Source organism: Nannospalax galili, unplaced genomic scaffold (assembly GCF_000622305.1).
Source record: "Nannospalax galili isolate Female #2095 unplaced genomic scaffold, S.galili_v1.0 scaffold415, whole genome shotgun sequence".
NCBI classification, from domain to species: Eukaryota; Metazoa; Chordata; class Mammalia; order Rodentia; family Spalacidae; genus Nannospalax; species Nannospalax galili.
Genome location: NW_008337494.1, coordinates 2,942,695 through 2,959,962, shown reverse-complemented (window position 1 = coordinate 2,959,962; position 17,268 = coordinate 2,942,695). Strand labels below are relative to the sequence as shown.

The window sequence follows — 17,268 nt, the reverse complement described above, 5'->3', positions numbered from 1 at the left end:
TTCTTTCTTTCTTTCTTTCTTTCTTTCTTTCTTTCTTTCTTTCTTTCACCTAACTGCTCTGCCTAAAACTGACCAATAAACTTTTTTTTTAAAGTTCAATATCATTAGCCTTCAGGGAAATGCAAATTGAAACTGTAATCAGGTATCTTCTCATCCCAATTACAATAGCTATTATCAAGAAGCAAAAAGAACAGAAATGGAGGCCTCACAATACCTGATTCAAAGACATGCTTCAGAACCAATTAGCTTGGTATTAGATAAATATGAGCACGAGGACCAGTGGAACAGATTGGAGACCCCATAATGCACTAACATATTGCTGGTGCTTGGAAAACTAGATACCCACATGTAGAAGATTGAAGCCTTTTTCCTCTCTTTCATCCAGTACAAAACAACACAAAATGAACCAAAGACCTCATTGTAATACCTGAAACCATGAAACTGCTAGGAGAAAAAACAAACATTTCAAAATACTGTTATAAGCAGTAAAGTTTTTGGACATGATTCCAAAAGTACAGAAAACAATAGAAAAGAATAGACAAGTGGGATTATATAAAACTAAAAAGCTACTGCCCAATGGAAGACAACCAGCAAAGAGATAGCTTATAGAATGGGAAGACATAGTTGCCAAGTATTAATCTGACAAAGATAATAACCAGAAGCTCTAAAATGAAGTATTTATTTTACTGTTATGCACAAGTTCAAAAACTAAAATGGGGCTGGGTGGGAGGATGGCGTAGTCAGTAAGCGCTTGCCATGCAAGCATGAGGACTTAAATTTGATCCCCAGCACAAATGTAAAAAGCCGGTAGAGTACATCTGTGACACCAGGTCTGGGTAGCGGAGAAGACAAACCCTTGGAACTCGATGACCATCCATCCTAGTCCAGTTAATGAGCTCCAGGTTAAGTGAGAAGACACTACCTTAAACAAATAAGGAGGAGCGCTATTGAGAAAGATGCCTGACATCAACCTCCACCTACATGTACACACACTCACACAAAATGTACATCATGGACACACACAAAACGAAAACATCTATGAAGAAATTTTTACTAGATCTCATTTGGAGCCTTAAAATATCCTTACCATTTTTGTGACGTGTTTACATAAGTAAAATGAATTTAGGTAGTCTTTGTAAGCACAGATTGTATCTTCTCCATGTTTATTACTGCTCAAAGCACCTAGCACAGTGCCTGGTACACAGTAAGTATGGAATAAATGTTCTTTGAGTGACATACTGAAAGTCCATGTTCACTGATGGTACTTAATCACCAATATGTAGAACTCCATTTAAAAAAAATGCATTAAAATTTTTATAATATATAATTCTTTCCCAAGAATTATAAAAACAAGTGCCACCTTCCAGCTCCTGTGTCTGATGGCAGTTGTTCTGTGAATGGGCAGTACCAGAGCAATAAAGATTTGCTTGTGTGGCAGCTAAAAAGAGGTTGAAATAAACAGAAAGCAATTTCTAATTGGATAAGAAAATAAAGTGTTTTCAGAACCATAAGCCTAAAGAGTGAGTTAAAATAAGCAGCAATAGCAGTTGCACAGGTAGTTTTGAGAAACCATGTGTTGACCTTCATGAAAGAAGGAGCTAAGTTGTTCATAGTAGCTCTAGTTAAAAGGTAGATGGGATGGAGTTGTTGCTATGGACAGCAAAATCAGGACCAAAAGGTAAAGCTTACAGGACAGCATGCTCAGGGGCTGAATTCAAGGGTTAATTACCTAACGTTAACACAAGGCGTTTCAGGAATGAATTGGTTTCCTGTCTCAGGTGATAATGAACTCATTATTAGAAGAATTCAAAGAGAGATTAGATGAAGAGGTTTGACTCTTTTCACAGGAAGTATCTGTATTGTATGAGAAAGTGCCTCTGTATGTGTGTGTGTGTGTGTGTGTGTGTGTGTGTGTGTGTGTGAACAAGGTGAGGGGTTATTTACTAGATAATGGGGCAACTTACTATAGGCTACAACATTGATTGTCAATAGGAGAAATTGTCAATAGGAGAATTCTATTAGGCAGCTTGTGCGGTCCTTCTCCAAACCCCACAGCACTGCTCTTATTATTCTAATTATTCTGTGCCTATGTCTTGTCCTCTCAGCTAGCTGGAGAATTTCATCAGTACCCTCCCCTATTACCTTGAATTGATGGATGAAAAACACCAAGCCAGATTTTCTAACCCTCTCCACTAGTCACATTTTAGGCTGGGTAACTGCTGTGGAGATGTTTTGTATATATTATTGTATGTATAGCAGATACCAGTGACAAGCCCAAACATGTGATAAATGAAACTGTTCACAAACATTCTAAATGTGCCCCTGGGAGCAAAAACCACCCAAGAACCATTGAGGTAGAGAGTACTATTATAGACTGGGCACAGTGGTACATACTATAATCAGCACTGTGGAGGTCAAGGCAGGAGAATCACTGCTAAGTACCTGACCAACCTGTATTACATAGTGAAATTGTGTTTTAAAATAACCAAAAAGGAAACAAAATACTATTATGTGAAGTTTCTTGGACTTGAGAGACATATGGAGCTTTTTTGAAAGAAGGTATTTCTTGGGTGCTTCTAATGTTAAATCAAATCACTCTTATGCAATTCCTTATGCTATTATACAATAAAAAATTTATATGCAAGAAAGAACCAAATTCATAAAATGAAGTGAAAACAACACTGCAAAAAACAATGAAAATAACATGTGTTAGCTATGCATTTTGTTGCTTACAATGCCACTAAAGTGTAGGTGCCTTTGAGTTTGGTACTGCCCGCTCCACACATCATACAAGGTTCCAGTTCTCCACTGCTTTTCTCTAACCACATCTTGGTTCATCCAGATCTCCATTTAGCAATCTCTGAACTGGGTACATTTCGTGCATATTAAATTTAGTTTTGCTATTTTCTCATCCCTCTGTGATTTAACATTGTTTTCACGTTAAAAAAATAAAAATAAAAAACTGTGAGTATAAGTTCTATCTAAAAGTCAGTTGAAAGGGCTCACCTGGCTAAACAGCTTGGATGGGAAGACAGAACGAGTGCAGTACTTCCTTCTAGTAGGTCACAGAAAGGACAACTCAAGATGGAAAAATGAGGGCTAGTAATCCAGGCTGGGAAGGCATGAATTCTAGGTCATGTTTTTTGATGAGAGAGAGAGAGAGAGAGGTGTGTATGTGTGTGTGGGGGGGGTGCTGCATATGCATGGGTGTCTAGGCGCTCTCAGAGGATCCCTCTGGAACTTGAGTTACAGACGGTTGTGAGCTGCCTGGCATGGGTGCTGGGAACTGAACTTGGGTCCTTTGCAGGAGCTGAACTATCTCTCCAGCCCCTATTGTGTATATTTAAAGGAAGAATAAGCATAGTATTTCAGAAAGAAGCTGAGATTCCGAGAGGCCATTGGTAATAGCTTGTGCAATGTATTTACTACACTTCAGTAGTGAAGCTCTTTAATCTTTATACCATATTCTTATTTTATAGAAGACCAAACTGAAACACAAGAAATCAGTCAACTCACCCAGGCCTTCGCATCTAATAAGGGATGGAACTTCAAAAGTATAAATCTAGCTCCACACTCTGAGTGATCGTCAGGCCATGATGCTTGTCATTGCTTGCTACTAAGTGGTCATCCTACCTTTGTGCTATTTGGTCAAGGCTAGTACCAACTACCACAGTGACCAAAGGAAGAAAGTTCAATGCTTCATTTAGCTATTCAGGCATCAGTATTATCTAAGCCTAGGGAGCAAACCCCTAAGGATGAAATTCTGGAAGAGTTTATTCATCTTCTTAGAAGCACCCTCCAGTGAAATAGACCTGAGAATTCTGGGGCATGGCAGAGTGACCACAGTGAGACTAGAGGGCCAAGCAAAATCCTACGAAGCATTCACATAAAAGGCAGGTAGGGGAAGAGAAACCTGTACAGGATGTAGAACCTAAGACAGAGGTAGGAAGCTTTCAGGAAAGCACAGGATTACAGGAGACAAGAGACAGAAGAAGCAGCCAGAGGGCAACTGATCTTTGGGGAGTGTTAGGAAGTAGGACTTGGAGATAACATTTTCAAGAGCAGAGTAAGGCAGAATTCTTTTCTCCACCCCACTGATTTTGACTTGAGACCTTGCCCCCATGGTGCCAGCGAAAGGACAACTATGCAAGGGGCAGGAAGAGATGGCAGGGCCTGCCCTGCAAAGGGGAGACCGTAAATATTTTAGGCTTTGCACCACAGCAGTCTCTGTTGCAGTGACTCTGCTCTTGCAGATACGGTCCATATGCAGACAGGTGAAGAATAGCTGTCTCTTGTGCTAACTAGACAGAAAAGTAAAAAAAAAAAAACAACAAACGACAGTGTTCTGGCTATAGTCTGCTAGCACCCATTCTCACCCAGGGAGTAACAGAACTGATGGCAAACTTATGTAACGAGAGAGCCCAACACGCAATCAGACAGTGTGATCAAGACTAGAACCTTCTTTTGGATAACTGAACTTAGCTCAACCTCAAGGCCCTGAACTTCATTTCACTACATTCAGGATCATTCCCCTCACTCCTGCCAAATGTCTGGGTTGTTTTCTAGGTACCAGACTTTGAACAGTGCTGTGGAGTGACTGAGTAGTTTGGTGGTGGGGTTGATCGTCAATGCTCTTGAACCAGTTTGGCATCTGTTGGGGTGTTGTTTTCTGTGTTCAGTCGCCAGTGAGAAAGGTCTCTGCAGCAGCATCCTCGGGTTCTGAGTGCATTCCGCCTTCATTTCTGACCCTATTTGTGCATCTCTTTCTGCTCAGGTGTGGGCTCCCCATCTTGCTACAGGGTTGTGCTGAAATGCTGGCCTGTACTGTGAAATCATGCTGCTGTTTATCTGCACCATGCCAGGCTGGGCACAGGGAACCCTAAGGCATAAGAATCCATTTAGTCTAGGCTCTCAAGTGACATGGAATTTCTGTCAAGTCTCAACCCATCTATAAGATTCAGTCTGGGAGGGACAGAGTTCAGGGTCTTCTCATTTGCTAATATGCCTTATATGTTTCTTCTTTCTCTTTGCCCCCATAAGAACTGCTGGCCACAGGACTGTATCACCTTAGCTGTCAGTAGTGCTTGGAACTTGGGATTTCAGGCTTTGGTGACTGTAAAGTCAGTAACAGTCTCCTTTGTGATCTCACATGAACTGAGAAATGAAATAAAATTTGCCCTAGCTTAGTGAACAGGGAGGGTAGAAGGGCCGTGAACAAACAAGAGGAACACAGAACAGGACAGTACTAGCAAAAGGTCTATGCCAGGTGGGTCTACCAGTTCAGTCACCTTTGTCCCTTGAGCCTATAACTTTTGGATATCTGATTTTCCCACATATAAAGTTGATTTCGCTCCGTAACATTTCTTCAGAAAGAACGTGGGCTTTCAGTTTTTTCAGCATGTATCAAATCTAGACTCTGTATTCTTGGTGTAACCATCAAATTACTTAATAGATCAAGTAGAATTCAGTGAAATAAAACAGAAACCAACATTTCGAAAAGAAGGGAATGAATATAGGAGCAGGCAAAAGGGACAGAACAGGGTTTATGCCATGAAGACTTGGCTTGCCAGGGCCATTGGTACTCTGCCACCACAATATCTTAGCTGCCATGTAGGGATCGGGAAGCTGCGTTTGCTAAAATGAATGGCTCCAGAGTTCTACCTTGTTTTTTGAAGCTACAGCTACGTACACACAGTGATGCTCTGCATCCTGCTTCTTATTAGCACTGTCGCCTAGAAACCAAGCTGTTTCCATGCCCAAACTCCACAATCCTTCAACATCAGAAGCAAAAGAAGCACATCTCTAGTCTTGCTTCTATTTCACATTGATTTCCAATGGCATTTCTATGGGAGAGCTTAATTCATATGCACCATGCCAACTGCAAATGAGTCTGGGTAAGGTTGTGTTCAACTTTCCTCCCTTGCAGAATGGACTCACACTATTCTGGAGGGAGGAGGCAGTAGACATTAAGCCAAATCTCATTATATACAATGTTTATTTTCTTTAAGCGTCAAGTCTGCAAAACTGAGGCTGTTATCTATGTCACTCAGTCTTTGCGAGGGTTGATTAGAGATCACATATAAAGTTCTTCTCATCTTTCTTGCTTTGAGATTGCATTATGGGTTTGTGAGACCTGTGAAACTTCGAACACAACAAGAAAGACAAATCTTTTAAGACTTAGAAACAAATGAGGATCATAGTTAAATTTCCTGATTTTGTTGACTTCTGTCTCTAGTTCCAGTAGAAATATTCTAAATTTTTGGAATGCCTTATTTTTCATAGATATTTATGGCATAATTGAGAGAACTGGCAGTTTTCAGAACCTTTCAAGTAACTGCAGAACACAAGCATGGTTAGAGTGACAATGCCTGCCATTCCTTCAGTCCTAGATTAAATCTAGAGTTTTCTTTTTCTGTGAGTTATCAGTGTAGCTTATGAAAACGTCCAAAGGTCTGAATGAACTTTGATTCAAACCTCAAGCCTTAACCATCAAAAATAATCTGCATCTGACTGGAAATTTCAAATGGCCTTGTTTACTTATAGGTCAGTGTCTGTCATATCTGTCTCAATGTGAGGATCTACATATTTCACATAGGATGGAGAATGCTTAAAAGGGGAGTCCGTGGATGACTCTATTGTCCTTCAGAATATATTTCTGTATAAGAGCATGAGCCAGAATTAGAATTAGCTCTGAAGTTTTAGAAAAGCTTCTCAAACTATTGAAACAGTTATGTATAGACTAGGCATGGACTGTTTCCAATAGACCCTTTGTTACTATACATCTGTGAACGTTGGGGATCCCTCATATTAATATAGTGAGATCTCCTGTATTAGATCCTAAGATCAAGCAAGTCTGATTTATAAAATGAAAAAGTATTTATTATTTTTATTTTATGTGTATGAGTGTTTTGCCTGCATGCATATAAGTGCATCCATGTCATGCAATGCCTAAGGAGGTCAGAAGAGGGTGGTGGATCCCCCAGAACTGGAGTTAGGGACAGTTGATAGTCACTATGTGGGTGCTGGGAATCAAACCTGGGTCCTCTGTAAGAGCAGCCAGTGCTAACTGCTGAACCATCTCTCCAGTCTCTGATTTATAAAATGTAATGGTGATCCTAATGAACTCTAAGGTTAAATTGTCACAGAGTATGATTTAGTGTGAGTTCCAAGCATTTCACTGCATTGGAAGTCTTTTATAGTAAGTGATGACATCACAGGTAGATTAGGACTCTGAAGGCAGAGAACTCTAATTCTAATCTCAGGGATTCCCTTCCCAGCTGTCCTAAATTAATAAATGTTCTCTGGACTTCAGATCCCTCATATACAAAATGAAGATAATGCTGATGAGGACAGAGATGATAATGAATATAATATCTGCAAGGATGATGGTAGACAGATGGGTAGATAGATAACATAGTCAGGTCATCACTATGTGCAGGTACTGTTCTAGGGCTTTCTATGTGCTGACTCACTTGACTTTTAGCACAATTTCTTAGTGAGGTATCTAGAGACTGTCATGAAGATTCAACAAGGTAATGTCTATAAAGCAATTAACACTCTACTTGTTGATGGCAGATCTTCACTTGTTATTACTAATACCGTTGTGTTGCTATAATGGAAAACCAAAGCACTGCCTTTAAGATATCCAGCTCTCTACCTGGCATACCTAAGGGCTCCATAGCATTAGTTATTTTCTTATGAATTTTAATTTTTTATCTTTGTTTCTCTTTGTTCATCCACTCCACGCTGATTGGGATCATACCCTGTCTTTGAAACTCTTTCTGTTAATTAATTAATTTAATTACAAATTTTTAAATTTATTTTTATTTCCTGTATCAGTGTTTTGCCTGCATGTATGTAAGTGTATGCAATGCCTGTAGAGACCAGAAGAGGGTGTCAGATACCCTGCAACTGGAGTTACAGATTACAGACAATTGGTAGCAGTCATGGGTGCTGGGAACTGAACCCAGGTCCTCTACAAGAGCACCAGGTTCTCTTAACCACTGAGCTACCTCTCCAGTCCCCTAATTAAATTCTTTATTAACAAAATATCATTAAGTATCATCTTATGTGCCAGGCACTATTGTGAGCAAAACAGATGAAAACTCTGCTCTCGTAGTTGCCACCATAAAGTAGTAGTGAGAAAATAATGTATCTAACTGAGCCAAAGTAGACAAAAAGAAAAAGAAAATAAAGCAAACTACAAGATATTTAAAAATATCAACTATTAACGAATAGCATCTGAAAGAACATACAAAAATATAAATGGAAAAGGATGGTTTCAAGTAGACAAAAATTGACATTTTAAGTAAGTATATAAGCAATAAATCTTTCATCATGAAAAATGCTTAAATATGTAATACATAAATATATAAATGGTGATTAAAAGAAACTTTTAAAAAATATTTTATTTACTATTTTTATTTTATGTGTATGAGTGTACTGCATATATGTATATGAGTGCACCTGTGTCATTCAATGCCATGGAGGTCAGAAGAGGGCTTCAGATTCCCCTGGAACTGGAGTTAAGGACGGTTTGTAGCTGCCATGTGGGTGCTGGGACTTGAACCCGGGTCCTCTGCAAGAGCAGGCAGTGTTCTTAGCCGCTGAGCCATCTCTCCAGCCCCTAAAAGAAACTTCTTAAAGAATAAATGAGAACCAGTTACAGACACATATGTACAAGAAAAAAAATGCAGAAGTGCTTTAGCACCGGTTCAGAGGGAAAAGGTGACTGTCCTTAAGAGTGAATTAGTTCTTAGGCACTAGCTCCCAGAAATCAACAAGTACTCCTGCGGCTGGATTCACTTACTGGGAACCAGAGCATCCGAGAGAAGATGCTGAGGTAATGCTCCAGCAGAACATCCTCCACGCATGTTCTCAACAGGTACCCAGTAGGGATGAGAGTGTCAGCGGAATTCTGCTTCCTATGCTTTTACACTACATTGTCATTTAACAAACACATTCATCAAATGAGTGCATGTGATTCCCAAGCCAAATGAAATAAAGGAAGACTCACTGGGAAATGGACTCTGTCCCTACCCTCTCCCTGAGGTACTGATCTTCAGAGACCATCACTATAACCTTGTGCCTTCCTAGCTGTTGATATTGTTGCTTGAAAATTTTTTGGTGCTTTTTTGGTTTTGTTTTGCTTTTGTTATTTGGATAATTAGAATCATCTTCCTGTCCCGCAACATGGAAGACAAAACAGAGAAGGGTCAGTTGGGAAGAAATGTCCTGGGGGAACACAACAGTCAAATCTGTACAGTTGGAAGGTGGGAGATTGAAGTAATAGGCTTGGGGGTCTGTGAGAAGCCATCCTCTCTTCTGGTCTCTCTAAAGGCTCTGGCAGCCTTTCAAACCTTTAGCCTGTTGATCATCTAAGAGGTAATGCTTTCCCTGTGTATATTTGTTTGGTTTGTTGTGCTGGTGATATGCACATGCTAGATAAGTGCGATACCACTGTTCTACATCCCAGCTGAGAGGCACTAGTTTTGGAAGCCTCAGAGGTGCTGGATATCTGTTTACATTGAACCAGACTGTAACATCTCCAAGGCAGTTGGAGACTCCATCTCTATCTTCTACTGCACTTAGTCCTCTTTGGTCCATCACGGCTGCATGGACAGCAGTATGCGTTCTTGTACAGTCTCTGAGTTGAGAGCTCTAGTCAGTATTGCCAATGATCTGTATAAGCTGCCTCTTTTCCAGGCACTTATGCCGAAAAAATTCATCTAAGCCAAGTTACTGTTGCCAATGGTCTTGGTGAGCCAATGGTTGCCAATACGGGTCTCACTCCTAGTAGAGATGGATGAGAGGTCCTGAGGTATGTGGTACTTCCTGTGAGACTAGAGTCAAGGTGTCCTGAGGTAGCCTCAAATTTGGGGAAAATGATGAGAAGCTTTGTTCAAATCATCTCAAGAGAAATTCATTTTCAAAATCTCCCTAAAGAAGTAATCTTTATATAATAGAATTGAAAATACAATGCCAAGCCAGGTATGGTGGCATATGCCTTTAATCCCAGAACCTGGGAGGCAGAGGCAGGCAGATCTCTGTTGAATTCCAGGCCAGCTGGGGCTATGGGGAGACCCTGTCTCAAAAAGACCAAAAAAAAACAAACAACTGAAAAAAGGAAAAAACAAACAAACAACAGCAACAAAAAGTACAATACCAGACCAAAAAAAAAAAAAAAGCCAATTTTTTTTTTTTTTTTAAGTTTGGGAATGAGGAGATGGCTCAATGTGCAAGAACACTTGTGCAAGTGTGAATCCTGAGTTTGAATTCTTAGTATTCACATAAAAAAGCTAGGCATGGCTGTGTATACCTGGAACCCCAGTTTTGAGGGGCAGAGAAGACAGAGTTAGTTGGCCAGCCAGCCTAGCAGAAACGGTTAGCTCCCAGTTCAGCAAGAGGCCCTGATTCAAGGCAATAAAATGGAGGGAAAGACACCCTGGAAGTGCTCTGACCTCTGTATGAGTGTGAAAGGCATGCATACCCAGGCACTCATGAGCATGCAAAACACACACACACACACACACACACACACACACACACACACACACCGTGTAAAAGAAAAGAGGTAAAAAATGTTTTACTAATGATTTTCCTTTCTTGTGTATTTTTTTTTTGGTATTAAGGTATTTCTGGCCTCATAAAATAAGCAAAAAGTGTGCCTTGTGCTTCTGCTTTCTGGAAAAGAATATATAGACCTGGTATTTCATCTTCAAATGATTGATGGAATTAACCAGTGAAACCATCTGGGTCTGATAGTTTCTGTTTTGGAAAGTTATTTGTAAATTCAGTTTCTTTAATAGTGTAGGCCTGTTCTGATGACCAATTTCATGCAGGTTAATTTTTATAGGCGTTATTTTTCAAATAATTTCATCTACATTATCAAATTCATGAGCTTAGAGTTGTTTATAATGTTCGATTTTCCTTTAACGTGCCTGGACCTCTAGTGACGGGGCCCGCTCTCATTTCTGATAGTCATAATTTGTGTCTTTTTTTCCTGGTTAGCCTTGCTAGATATTTATTAATCTTATTGATAAGAATCATTTTGGAGTTTTGTTGTTGTTTTGCTTATTTGTTTGTTTTTTGAGACAGGGTCTCCCTGTAATCCCAGCTGGCCTGGAACTCAGAGATCCACCTGCCTCTGTCTCCTGAGTGCTGAGATTAAACTTGTGTGTCACCACGCCCAGCAATAAGAACATTTTTAAAGCCTTATTTACGTTTTTCTATTGTTTTCCTATTTTCATTTACATTGATTTCTGCTCTAATTTTAGAGTTATTTCCTTTCTTTGGAATTCTTTTGCTTTTCTTTTCTTGCTTCCTAAAGTCAAAGCTTAGATCACTGATTTTAGATCTTAATACAGAAGATGCATTTAGTGCTATAAATTCCCTAAAAGCATTGCTTTTGTGGCACCTCACAAATTGTGATAGTCTGTATTTTCACTTAATTCACTTTCAGTGGGGTCTTTTAAAAAATATTTTATTTATTATTTTAAGTTCATGTGTATGAGTGTATTGCCTGCATGTGTATAAGCGCACCTGTGTTGTGCAATGCCCGAAGAGGTCAGAAGAGGGTGTTAGATTCCCTGGACAGTTGTTAGCTGCCATGTGGGTGCTGGGAATCGAACCTGGGTCCTCTGCAAGAGCAGGCAGTGCTGTTAACCGATGAGCCAAACTCTCCAGCCCCTTTCAGTGAGGTCTTTAGGCAGTCACCTCTACACTCTCCATTTATCTTATGTGTAATTCTTCAGAGACTGTGTGCATGCGAGACAAGCGCTCTACCACTGGGCTGCATCCCCAGCCTCTGTTGTGATTTGCCTCCCTGCTGGAGACTCTTCACGTGGACTGGGCCATTGCTCACAGAACTCATGGGACTCATTCCATTCTGAAGCTCTGGAGAAGGTCTCCAAAATGCTACAAGCATTCACCTATCCTTTACATCTTTTGATGATCCCAAATAGCCTCTTCAATGAGGGCATTGAAAACAAGAGCCTTATGCAAGATTTATATATAGGTAGAGGGAGACAAAATCAGCTTCAGTAAGTGAGCATAAAATGATAAATATCCCTTGAAATGGAAAGAAAATGAAAAAGCAACAGGAGCAGGAACTAAGCATACATCAATAAATGTTTGTCATCTCAATATTGCTAAAATGATTGCAAAGAACTCATTATGGATTCAACCTGGGGAAGGTAACAGATCTTTGTTATGGGCTGGATAATTACCATGCTGTGTGAGATTTAAGGAAATTAATGTTTTGAGAAACCTTTTTGGAACGAGAACTCCTTATAGGAAGGCTTGCAAATTAAGTTAAAAGCAGAGTCTGAACTGAGCCTATTAGGGTTCAGATCCAGGTGCTATAATTTACTGTCTGTAGGACCCTGAACAAGTTGACCTCTGTGTAAATCAGATTCCCCTTCCATAGGAGAGAAATGATAATAGTATCTACCTCGTTGGACTAAGGATATTAAATGAATGCCATATGCAAAGTGTTTGGAACAGTGTCTGTCTAGCACACACACAAAAAGTGCTATGTAAAACTAAAACAGAACAAAAGGCTTCCTCTGTGTAGGCCCTATTGGATGTAAAGATGACTGATTTCTCAGCTCTATGCTTGTTGCTGTTTTAAAAGTGTATAGAGAAAATATCAAATAACAGTTAACTGAGTTCAAAGTAGTAAGCAACATGTTACTAGGGGCTAGCAGTGTCAATCACTATTATCTGGTGTATGTGCACATACGTTTGACTTGAGACTAGGGCGTGGCCTGTGGGTTCTAGCTGTATAAAGAAAATCAGAATTCCGCAGAATTAAGAGGTCCCAGTGAAAATACCATCCATAAGCTGTTCTGCCAGCCAGGGGTTCCCCCTCACCAGTGTTATGCACTCTCCCAGATGGCAATGCCAACCCTCTGCTCATCCTTTATTACCAAGAAGGCTCTGTTCTTCTGTGAATTTCCTTTCCATTCATTTTCAAATGACTTTTCTGATATGAGCACTGTGGAATATGCACAAGAAAGAGCAAGATAGAGGCAGCGTGTGGATGGACAGATTTGCATAAGTATAAATACGGTATATGTGCCCACATTTAAATGATGTAGTGATAATATTGTGTTGCTTTCTCAGAGCTACAGCTAATTAATTCAGCTATTGAGATGATAATGATTTCCTTTTCAGTTAATACTGGAGGTAAAAAGAAAAAAAAAACTGCAGAGTTGTTCTATGCACACTTTCTTTGATTCATCTTGGAACAAGGAATTTCATTCTGTTAACTTCTGAGCTGTCCATCAGTATCTATGACAGTTTTAAAGGGAATCATTCCTGGGTAGAGCTGAAGACTCATGGGAACACTGACTCATGCAGGCTGAGGTGTTTACTGAGCTCATGATTTGGGACTAAGAGGTTCTCTTTTTGCTTTCTTTGCTTTAAATATATACACTTTGGTATTTGCATGCTATATCAATGTTAATCTGAAGGAGAAAGTGGTTTTCTTTTTAGATTTTATTTGGTTTTATTTGACATTTGGGGAAATATTAAGATCTTTCCTATTAAAGTTTATAACAGCTAACAAAGTCACAAGCAAGTCTATCACTTAGTTACCTTTGACACATCCACCTTTTGCTGTAATCTCCGTTTTCATATTTAGTCAGTATCCTAGTTAATTTCTATTGCTGTGATAAAACACTGATACAAACCAACTTGGAGAGGAAAGGGTTTATTTGGCTTACAGCTTGTGGTCCATCATCAAGGGAAGCCAACAGGGATTCAGGTCAAGAACCCGAAGCACAGACCATGGAGGAGTGCTCCTTCCCCTGGCCTGTGCTCAACCTGCTTTCTTGTACAACTTAGGACAACCTTTCCAGGGGTGTCACCACCCAATGTCCCACATCACTCAACAATCAAGAAAATGTCCCATAGACATGGTCACAGGGCAATCCAATGGAGGAAATTCCTCATTTGGGATTCCCTCTACCCCGATGTGTCAATTTGATGACTGAAACTATCCAGCATAGTTACCCAAGACCAGAATGTTCTCTCTGTTTCTTATTTCAGGTCTCTTCCACTCTAGCCCAGGTGCCAAAAACTTTCAGCTATGTCATAGTAATCATTTCTAGGCTCCAATCTTCAGTTCTGTCTTTCTTCATCTTGTTCTTTTTTTAAGAATTTTCTCCTCATGCAGGTTAGGCCATACCTTCTCCTGCCAAATTCTTCAACAATGTCTCTTTCTACCTAGCGAACTCTTGCATGGCTTTCAAGGGCATTTAATATTTTTTTCTCTCTCCATCCCTTACACATCTCTCACTATTTCTCCCGGACTCTACCCTCCTACCAAGATGGATTACATACTTTTCCTTGGAACTTCTGTAACATCTGCGTTGCTCATTTCTCAGAAGGTCTTTCCTCCCTCATGGTCAGTTCATGTTTCAAAATTGCACTTAAGCTGAGCTCGGTAGCACACTCAGTGCTTGGGAGGCAGAGGCTGGTGGATCTCTGTGAGATGGAAGCCAACCTGGTCTACCTGGTGAGTTCCAGGCCAGTTGGGGCTACAGGGAGATCTCATCTAGAAAAATAAAAAAATAAAAACCAAAGGGGAAAAAATTATTCTCTAATCCCTTGTTCAAATTCCTCAGGAAGCCTTCACTGATTCCCCACTTTGAATTAGAGTCACTTCTAGCCTCTACACTTGAGTCTTAGTTGAAAAATCCTGACATGATAGCTATTTTATTATTATAACAGTCATTTGACTAACTGCTGGGAAATTTCCATAATAAATATACAACTTTCTATCTCTACAATGTCATTGCTGCTCCTCCCTCTTAAATGTGATACAATCTTTACAAGCATATGGTATGAGCCTGAAATAATGGCTTTGGATTTTGTATTCTGACGATGTACTACTTACTTAGCTATCCTGTCACTCTATCATGTACTATGCTGTGACTTTATGCCTTCATATTTCCAAGTTGAAAAGTTGTGAAGACAGGAATAGCTTACTCATCTTGGTCTTTCCCAAGTCAGAGAACACAGTTTTCAGATAGTAGGTGATAATGCTAAGTTGCCCTATTCTCTTCTGCCCCAAAAGAGGTAAATATAGCAGAAACTTTAAGAATAAAAGCTTTCGAATGTGACTTCCTAGGTTTGAGTCCTCCTAGTCCACGAATCATGGACAAGCTACTACATCTCTCTGTACTGTTTTCCCTTCCTCTTTACTATGGGGAAATATGTTCATTATAAAATTGGTATTATGATTAAGTAGCTAAATGGTGGTAAAGTGGTTAGAACAACAGGTTGTAAATACTTAAATGTATGATATTATTCTAATATTTGTTAAAATAAGGACTCATCTTGAACCAGAATTAGTCATCATGGGGTTATTGTTAAGTCCATGCCAAAGAACATCGCGTAGGTAGACCCTGATGCAAAGGGTATGGAGTCATTCTCATTTCCTTTCTGTTGCTGTGATCAAACACTCTGACCCAGAGCAGCTTATGGAAGGAAAGGGTTTATTTTATCTTATACTTCCAAGTCACAGTCCATCGCTGAGAGAAACTGAGGCAGGGACACAAGGAAGGAACCTGAAGGGAAGCCTGCTTGCTATTTCACACAGTTCTACTTCCAATGGGGAACTCACAGTCAAGGAAATACAGAAAAAAGCATGGAGGTTGCTGGTTTGCTGTGTGGCTCACTCAAGGCTCATGCTCAGCTAGCTTCCTTATACAGCCCAGGACTACCTGACCAGGAATTGGTACTGCCTACAGTGGGCTGGGCTCTCCAACATCAATTAATAAGACAGTCCTCACTGCTACGACCACAGACTAATCTAATAAAGAAAGTTCCTCAACTGAGACTCCTTTTTTCCCCTAGGTAATTCTAGAGTGTCAAGGGGGCAATTAATGCTAACAAGGACACAAGTGAATTGCTAAATCCTTAGAAAGTGAAGAAGGCGATACAAGTTATGAGCTAGAATTGAAATAGCTTTGTTCTCAACAAGGAGCTGGAGATGAAAGTATCCTAGTGATGGGAAAGGTTCTCTAGAGAACCCACCCTAAGGGAGCAAGAGTCAACTTTGAAAACTTGCTAAGTACACCCAGCTTATGACACTGTGTTAGTGACCCCTTATCCATACTGGGTATATTCCAAGATACCCAGTGGATGCTTGAAACTGTGAATGATATACATATTATCCACACATGAGTTAGGCAACTAGAAAAAGAAGGTATCATCAATAATGGTAGATAATAAAATATAAAAATTAGAACCACATGCTGTAGTAATAATTGCATGAATCCCATTAGGAGGGTAATGTATGCAACACGGATTTGATGGGTGAAAGGATGATTCACATCCTGGGTGGGACAGAGTAGAACCAAGCAATATTTTGTCATAATACTCAGAAAGGTATGCAATCTAAAACTCATGAGGGATTTATTTCTGGAATTTTCCATTAATACTTTTGGACCATGGTTGACAACAGGGTCATCAAAACCTCAGAAGCTGAAACTTTGGGTAGGGATATAAGTTTCTGAAGTAGTTAAGAAAGAGATTCCTTGTTACTTCCATTGCCTCTCAACATTGTGTCCCTATTTAGCACCACCCCCTCCCCACTCCCAACTCAGGGAGAACTAGAATCTGTGGTTAACCAAGTGGGAGAGAGTAGGTGGACTGGGACCTGGGGAAAAGGAGAAACAGAGTTAAGTCAGTCACATTCCTTTCCTGGCTTATGTGTCTCATCTGAGTTGGTTGCAGCTGGTCTACACCTTCTCTGAGGAGGTGTTTGCTTTTAAATCCAGCTTGGCATTTTCATTATTATGTTAGGTTGGCATATTAAGTACTGAAGAACTGAAACCTTGAATACAGCTTTCTCCCCAATGCCTGGTAAACAGCAACACACTGCAATTCTTAGTTCAGCTTTCACTTCCTGTCTTGACCATTCCATGTCTTCTCTGTCCCAGCACAGCCTCCTGTCAGTACCCACGCAACCCTTACTTTTCACCTGTTTAGTGTTTGCATGTATTTTCTTTCAGTCAGGTTTAAACTCTAGGCGGGCGAAGATGAATTTGCCTTTATAGCAGCAACACCCGAGGCTCACTGTAATTGTCCTCCAATAAAGATAGATGAAAGTAATATATTCTAAAAAAGAAACCGGGATTTGTTTTTCCTAAGACAGACTATAATTCACACTTTTCTTTATTTTTGAGAGATCAGGCAGCCTTTTGACAACAGGGTGCAATTAAAAATACCCTTTGTTGCACATCATAGTAAAGGTTT

General features: G+C 39.9%; 1 protein-coding gene across 10 annotated transcripts in view; it reads left to right on the top strand.

Moving 5' to 3' along the window:
• Nr1h4 (nuclear receptor subfamily 1 group H member 4) overlaps nucleotides 1-17,268 on the top strand; it is an 83,149-nt gene that overhangs the window by 37,771 nt on the left and 28,110 nt on the right. The window lies entirely within an intron of this gene.